Source organism: Hordeum vulgare, chromosome 4H (genome assembly GCF_904849725.1).
Source record: "Hordeum vulgare subsp. vulgare chromosome 4H, MorexV3_pseudomolecules_assembly, whole genome shotgun sequence".
NCBI lineage: Eukaryota > Viridiplantae > Streptophyta > Magnoliopsida > Poales > Poaceae > Hordeum > Hordeum vulgare.
Window position 1 is genome coordinate 337,302,640 of NC_058521.1, and position 6,000 is coordinate 337,308,639.

Consider the following 6,000-nt stretch of genomic DNA (forward strand, 5'->3'; position numbering starts at 1 on the left):
TCAAATGTACACATTTTCTAGGCTTGTAATATGCAAATAGCATACTCCTCCCCCATAGTGTGGTAACCCAATAATACTAACAAGTGGAAAATTAAAACCATCAAGAGATAATTAATGGACCATATAGAATTTGAATTTCTCATGAGTAAGACATACCACATAGAAACTAGATAATCTTGAAATATCAATACTAAGTGGTATTCCCCATGTATATACATTTATAGTATTGTGAGGTGTGCAAAGCACATCACTCCCCCACAATGGGATAATCCATTAATCTCTCACAAGAGCTAACAAAGATACAAACAAGATGCAAAAAAGGCTCAATACAAGACTCACATGTACATCATGTGCAAACCAACATACACATATTCATTTACTCAAGATAAGCAAGTTGGAAGCACAACATATACAAGCACATGCAAGGTACAAAACCACAACATGCAAAGGGGCAAGTAACTAACAATGTAAACAGTTTAAGTACAAGTTACCATAAGGAGGCACATTGGATATAAGATAGAAACTCGATAATCCAAATGACTTGGCTTGAGATAATATGAATGATGAAGACCCCTTAATTCTTCATTATCTATCAAAGTCTCCAATGTCCTCCACATTCACCTATTGATCAAGTTTGAGCTTGTTGGTCCCCAACCACGTTGGGTCCTAAGACGTTAGTCACAATAGGCTTGGCAACCCAAATGGTACTTTTCTTGACACCACTTTGAGTACCAACAAACTTGGCAAACACATTGCCAACCTTATCCTTCCCAAGAGAGTAGATATCATCAATAATGATTGGATTTGATAAATTACATCTCGTGCAAGAAGGAGCGAAGTGACCCTTCTCACGATAGAAGTAGCAACATCTACCCTTTAATTTCTTCCCTATTGATTTCTCAACAAGAGGAGTGTTGGCTTGGGTCTTCTTGGAATGGTCCTTTCTTCAACTTATAGTTGAGTATGTGATTAAACATGTGGCCGCTTCCCTTGTTGCTTGTGACTTTGGGGCTTCATTTTTAGTGGGCAAGATCTAACATGGTGCCCTTCAATTTTGAACTTGAAGCAAATAATCTTGGCAGAATTCTTGACTTGTTCTTGGCCCTTCTTCTTGAATCTTTTGGAATTATTCTTCTTGTTGGAGTTGAATCCAAGTCCACCTTTGTTATTTGGGGATTTTTTTACCACACAATACATTGTTGAGTGTGGACATTCCTTCATGACTCTTTTCCAAGTCTTTCTTCAAGGAAGTGACTTGGGCCTTGAGATCTTTGATTTCCTCTACAGGGTTAGTATCAACACAAGTACTAAAGGAAGTATAAGCTTCATTGTTAGAGCAACAAGGCATGGAAAGTAATTCATCACAAGATGTAACAACATTATGAGTAGATGAATTACGAGGACTAGCACATGGCAATATAGGTTTTTGACTAGAAGTAGTGCTAATGTCCACATGAGGCTCACTCGATGTTACCTTGGTAGTAATAGCCTCATGAGATAACTTTAGCACATTATGGGATACTAGAAGATCATCATGAGAGCTTGTGAGCATTACATAACTTTCTTCCAATTTTCCATAGTTGCTAGATAGCAAGTCAAGTTGAGCCCTTAGCTCAACATTCTCCTTTAAAATGGATGCTTCACAAGAAGTAGAGTTAGTAGCACAAGCATCATTATTAAAAATAAGAGGAGAAGGCAACTTGGCAAGCTCTTTAGCATATGAAGCTTCAAGTTGAGCATGAGACTCGATGAGTCCGATGAGCGAACTCTTAATAGCCCTTGAGCCATTTTCGAGGTACTCATATTCCTTAACGAGTTTAGCATGTGCAACTTCAAGCTTATGGTTTTTAGTTCTAAAATCATTAGCCACCTCGAGAACTCTATCATGGGATTCGTTTAAGCTAGATAATTCTATAGCAAAGGTTTCCTCAAGAGATTCCTTGGTGGTTTGTTCATTTTCAAGAGCTTGAGATAGCTCTGCGATCACGTTAGCGTAATCACGCTCATGACCTTCCATTGTCTCAATGGTGGCCTCATGCTCCTCGAGATGAGCTTCCAACTCATCAATGTATATCTTGCCCTCAGTGGCAACAGACATGATTTCCAAGAAGTTGGAACAAGCAAGTTTATTTTTATAAAGAGATTTAAAAATCATTTCACCCTTAGTTTTTAATGATGCAATGATATCACTCTCTTTATCATTATTCTCATCCTCATTATCATCAACATCATCATCATGAGATACATTGGGATTCAAAGTAGGAGATACCTTTGAAGCCTTAGCCATAAGGCAAAAGTGAGTAACAATAGATGATGATGTAGGATCCCGTGCAGCATCATTCAAGGCCACATCTTGCTCGATGGAGTGATGAATTTCCTCTACATTGTTAGCACAACAACTCGAGGAAATATATACATTTTTATCATCGAAACAAGATATAGGAAGCATATCATCATGAGATTTAGCAAAGCAGTTTTTACATGATATGCCAGGACTATCAAGACAAGCATGTAAAACATTTAGACTGCTCGAAGTGTTAATGACCAAAGATGAAGCATTGCAATAATATAGTGATGAAGGATCATCAACAATAAGCCCACTATCATCATCGCAATGATCTCCACTACTCACCATATCATTATCTTGTGGCAGTCCACATGTAGGTGAAGTAGATGAAGTTGAGAAGACCACACGACCGGGGGTGGAGGGAGAACAATCATTCCCACAAATCTTGGACATACCATATTTATCTTGAAGCTTTGTCCACAACTCATGAGCATCCCAGAATGGCATGAGTTGAAATATAACTACATTGCTCAAAGCATCAAAAAGCACATTAGAAGCTTGAGCATTGAGATAGGAGTTTTTCTCATCGTCTAAAGATAAATTTTGAGAATACTTTGGAGGAGAAAAACCCATATCTACAATTCGCTCTAAATTTGGATCCAAGACCCGAAAGTGATTAAGCATGCAAATTACCCGAACATCAAAATTTGTGCCATCGAAACTAAGAGTGTCTGTGAATCCTAAACCCCTAGTCGACATCCTTACTATCTAGGTGGTTAAACCTAATAAAGAGAGACCTAGCTCTGATACCAATTGAAAGGACGTGGATGTCGCCTAGAGGGGGGTGAATTGGTTCTTTAAAATAATTACGGTATAGGCTTGAACAAATGCGGAATAAAACTAACGTTTAATTTGTCAAGCACAAAACCTACAACAACTAGGCTCACCTATGTGCACCAACAACTTATGCTAAGAAAGATAAACAACTATGTGATAGAAATATATATGACAATAAACAATATGGCTATCACAAAGTAAACTGCATAAGTAAAGGGTTCGGGTAAGAGATAAACGAGGCACGGGGAGACGATGATGTATCCCGAAGTTCACACCTTTGCGGATGCTAATCTCCGTTGGAGGGGTGTGGAGGCCCAATGCTCCCCAAGATGCCAATAAGGCCACTGTAATATCCTGACGCCCTCGCACAATGCAAGATGCCATGATTCCACTAAGGGACCCTTGAGGGCGGTCACCGAACCCGTACAAGTGGCAACCCTTGGGAGTAGTTACCGGTACCCATACAAATTGTTCGGGGCAATCTACACAACCTAATTGGAGACCCCGACGCTTGTGCGGAGCTTTACACCACAATGATTGAGCTCCAAGACACCACCAAGCTTCTAGGACACCAAAGCATCCACAAAGAACAATCTGTAGGGTACTATGTACCGAAAGGTAATATGGCTTCTCAAACTTCACTTCCATGTATCACCGTGGAGAACTCAAACCGATGCAACTCATGCAATGGAAAGAACACACAAAGTGGTCAAGCCCCTCACACTTAAATCCCTCCACAACAACAAAAGCTATGGAGAAATATGAGAGGAAGAACAAGGAGCTCACAAAGAACTCCAAGATCTAGATCCAAGGGGTTCCCCTCACATAGAGGAGAAAGTGATTGGTGGAGATGTGGATCTAGATCTCCTCTCTCTTTTCCCTCAAGAACTAGCAAGAATCATTGGAGGGATTGAGAGTTAGCAAGCTCTAAAAAGGTCAACAATGGGGGAAGAACACGAGCTCAACGGATAGATCAGTCCAAGGGGGAAGAAGACCCCCTTTATATAGTGGGGGAAGAAATCACACTGTTACCCCCACTTCTAGTCCGAGCACAGCGGTACTACCGCTAGCCCTGATGGTACTACGGCTAGCCCTGGTGCTACTACCGCTAGACCCTGGCGGTACTACCGCTCGACCCTGGCAGTACTACATCTAGCCCTGGCGGTACTACCTCTAGAGAAAGTCTTGCAAAAAGTCCGACGAAGAACAACCCCTCAGAGAGAAGTACTACCGCCCACCCGGAGAGGTACAACCGCTCCTAGAGAGGTACTACCGCTAGGGAGCGGTAGTAAGAAATTACTACCACTCCGGGGGCGGTACTACTGCTCTGGGGGCGGTACTACCGCTACACGGACGGTACTATCGGTCGACACTGAATCTGCTCTAACTTTCGCATACGGACTCCGATTTCAACGAAACCAAGTTTGTTGGAAAGCTAACGACATGGGCTAACACAATACTGATAGAAATATCAATAAGAAGAAAGTGAGGAAAGTCCCATAAGAAAATGGTGAGAACCCTTCTTCGAATAAGACCGGTAAAAACTCCCAACATTGAAAACATCAAAGAAGATGCATATGGACTCCTTTTTCGATGAACTCGAGCTTGTCATGAAGATGACCATAAGCTCTAAAACTCCCAAAGAGAAACACCAAACAAGAACCAAGAAGTATGATGCAAGGATTCAAATGGTTTGAGCTCTCAACGAACGATACGATCCAGCTACTCACTTGAGAGCCCCCCTTGACAGTACATCAATCTGTCCTAAATCAGAAAACCTATCAAGGGCAAACCTATACCTTGCACCTCGTTATCTTGAGCTAGATGATGATGATCTTGGCTTCCTCAAGATGGACCACCTTTCTTGATTGCGTTGGCTTGATGAAGACTAGTTGATTGCTCCCCCATACTCACTATGGGTGAGCCACTCTTCAGCATATGTTCACAAGTCCATTGACACCACAATGGACGACAAGCTTCAAGCATGATATCTTCGTGATGATCTAGTTGAACTTGCACACCACAATCTTGATGACGATCACCACTTGACGTCATCCTTCATGGGTTGTATCAGATGGTCCTCTAGACGCAAGCCCATGGAGACACACCTAACCCCACATAGAACTCTTACGAAGACCATGGGTTAGTACACAAAGACGTAATGGACAATGCTTACCATACCATGGGATCACTTGATCCCAGTCGGTACAGATTCAAAGGTTTCTGTACATGCCAAGTTATCCGAGTGGATTTTGCATCTGTGGCGCAACCCCAAACAAACGGGCAAGCAGAGCGGGCGAATGCACTTATTCTGCAAGGTTTGAAGCCTCGACTCCTGCGAGAAGTGGGACATGCTGCCGGCGCATGGGTCACCGAGCTGCCTTCGATGCTGTGGGGTCTCCGCACAACCCCAAATAGATCTACAGGGCGATCCCCGTTCTTCCTCGTTTACGGAGCAGAGGCAGTCCTTCCGAGTGATTTTCTTCGCAACGCTCCACGAGTTGAACTCTTCTCCGAAGCTGAAGCAGAGCAAGCAAGGCAAGACGGAGTGGATCTTCTAGAGGAGGAGCGCGAGATGGCACTGACTCGCTCAACTATCTATCAACAAGATCTGCGGCGTTTCCACGCGCGACACGTCAGCAGTCGTACATTCCAAGCAGGCGACCTGGTGCTCCGAGTGGACCAGCAGAGAGCTCACAAGTTGGCTCCCGCCTGGGAATGACCCTTCATCATCTCCAAGTTGCTGAACAACGGAGCATATCAACTCTACAACCTCGACAGGGAAACGGACGAGCCGCGAGCATGGAACGGAGATCTCCTGAAGCGCTTCTACACGTGACCGTTGACTGAAGCAATGTAAAGAACAAGTATCATTG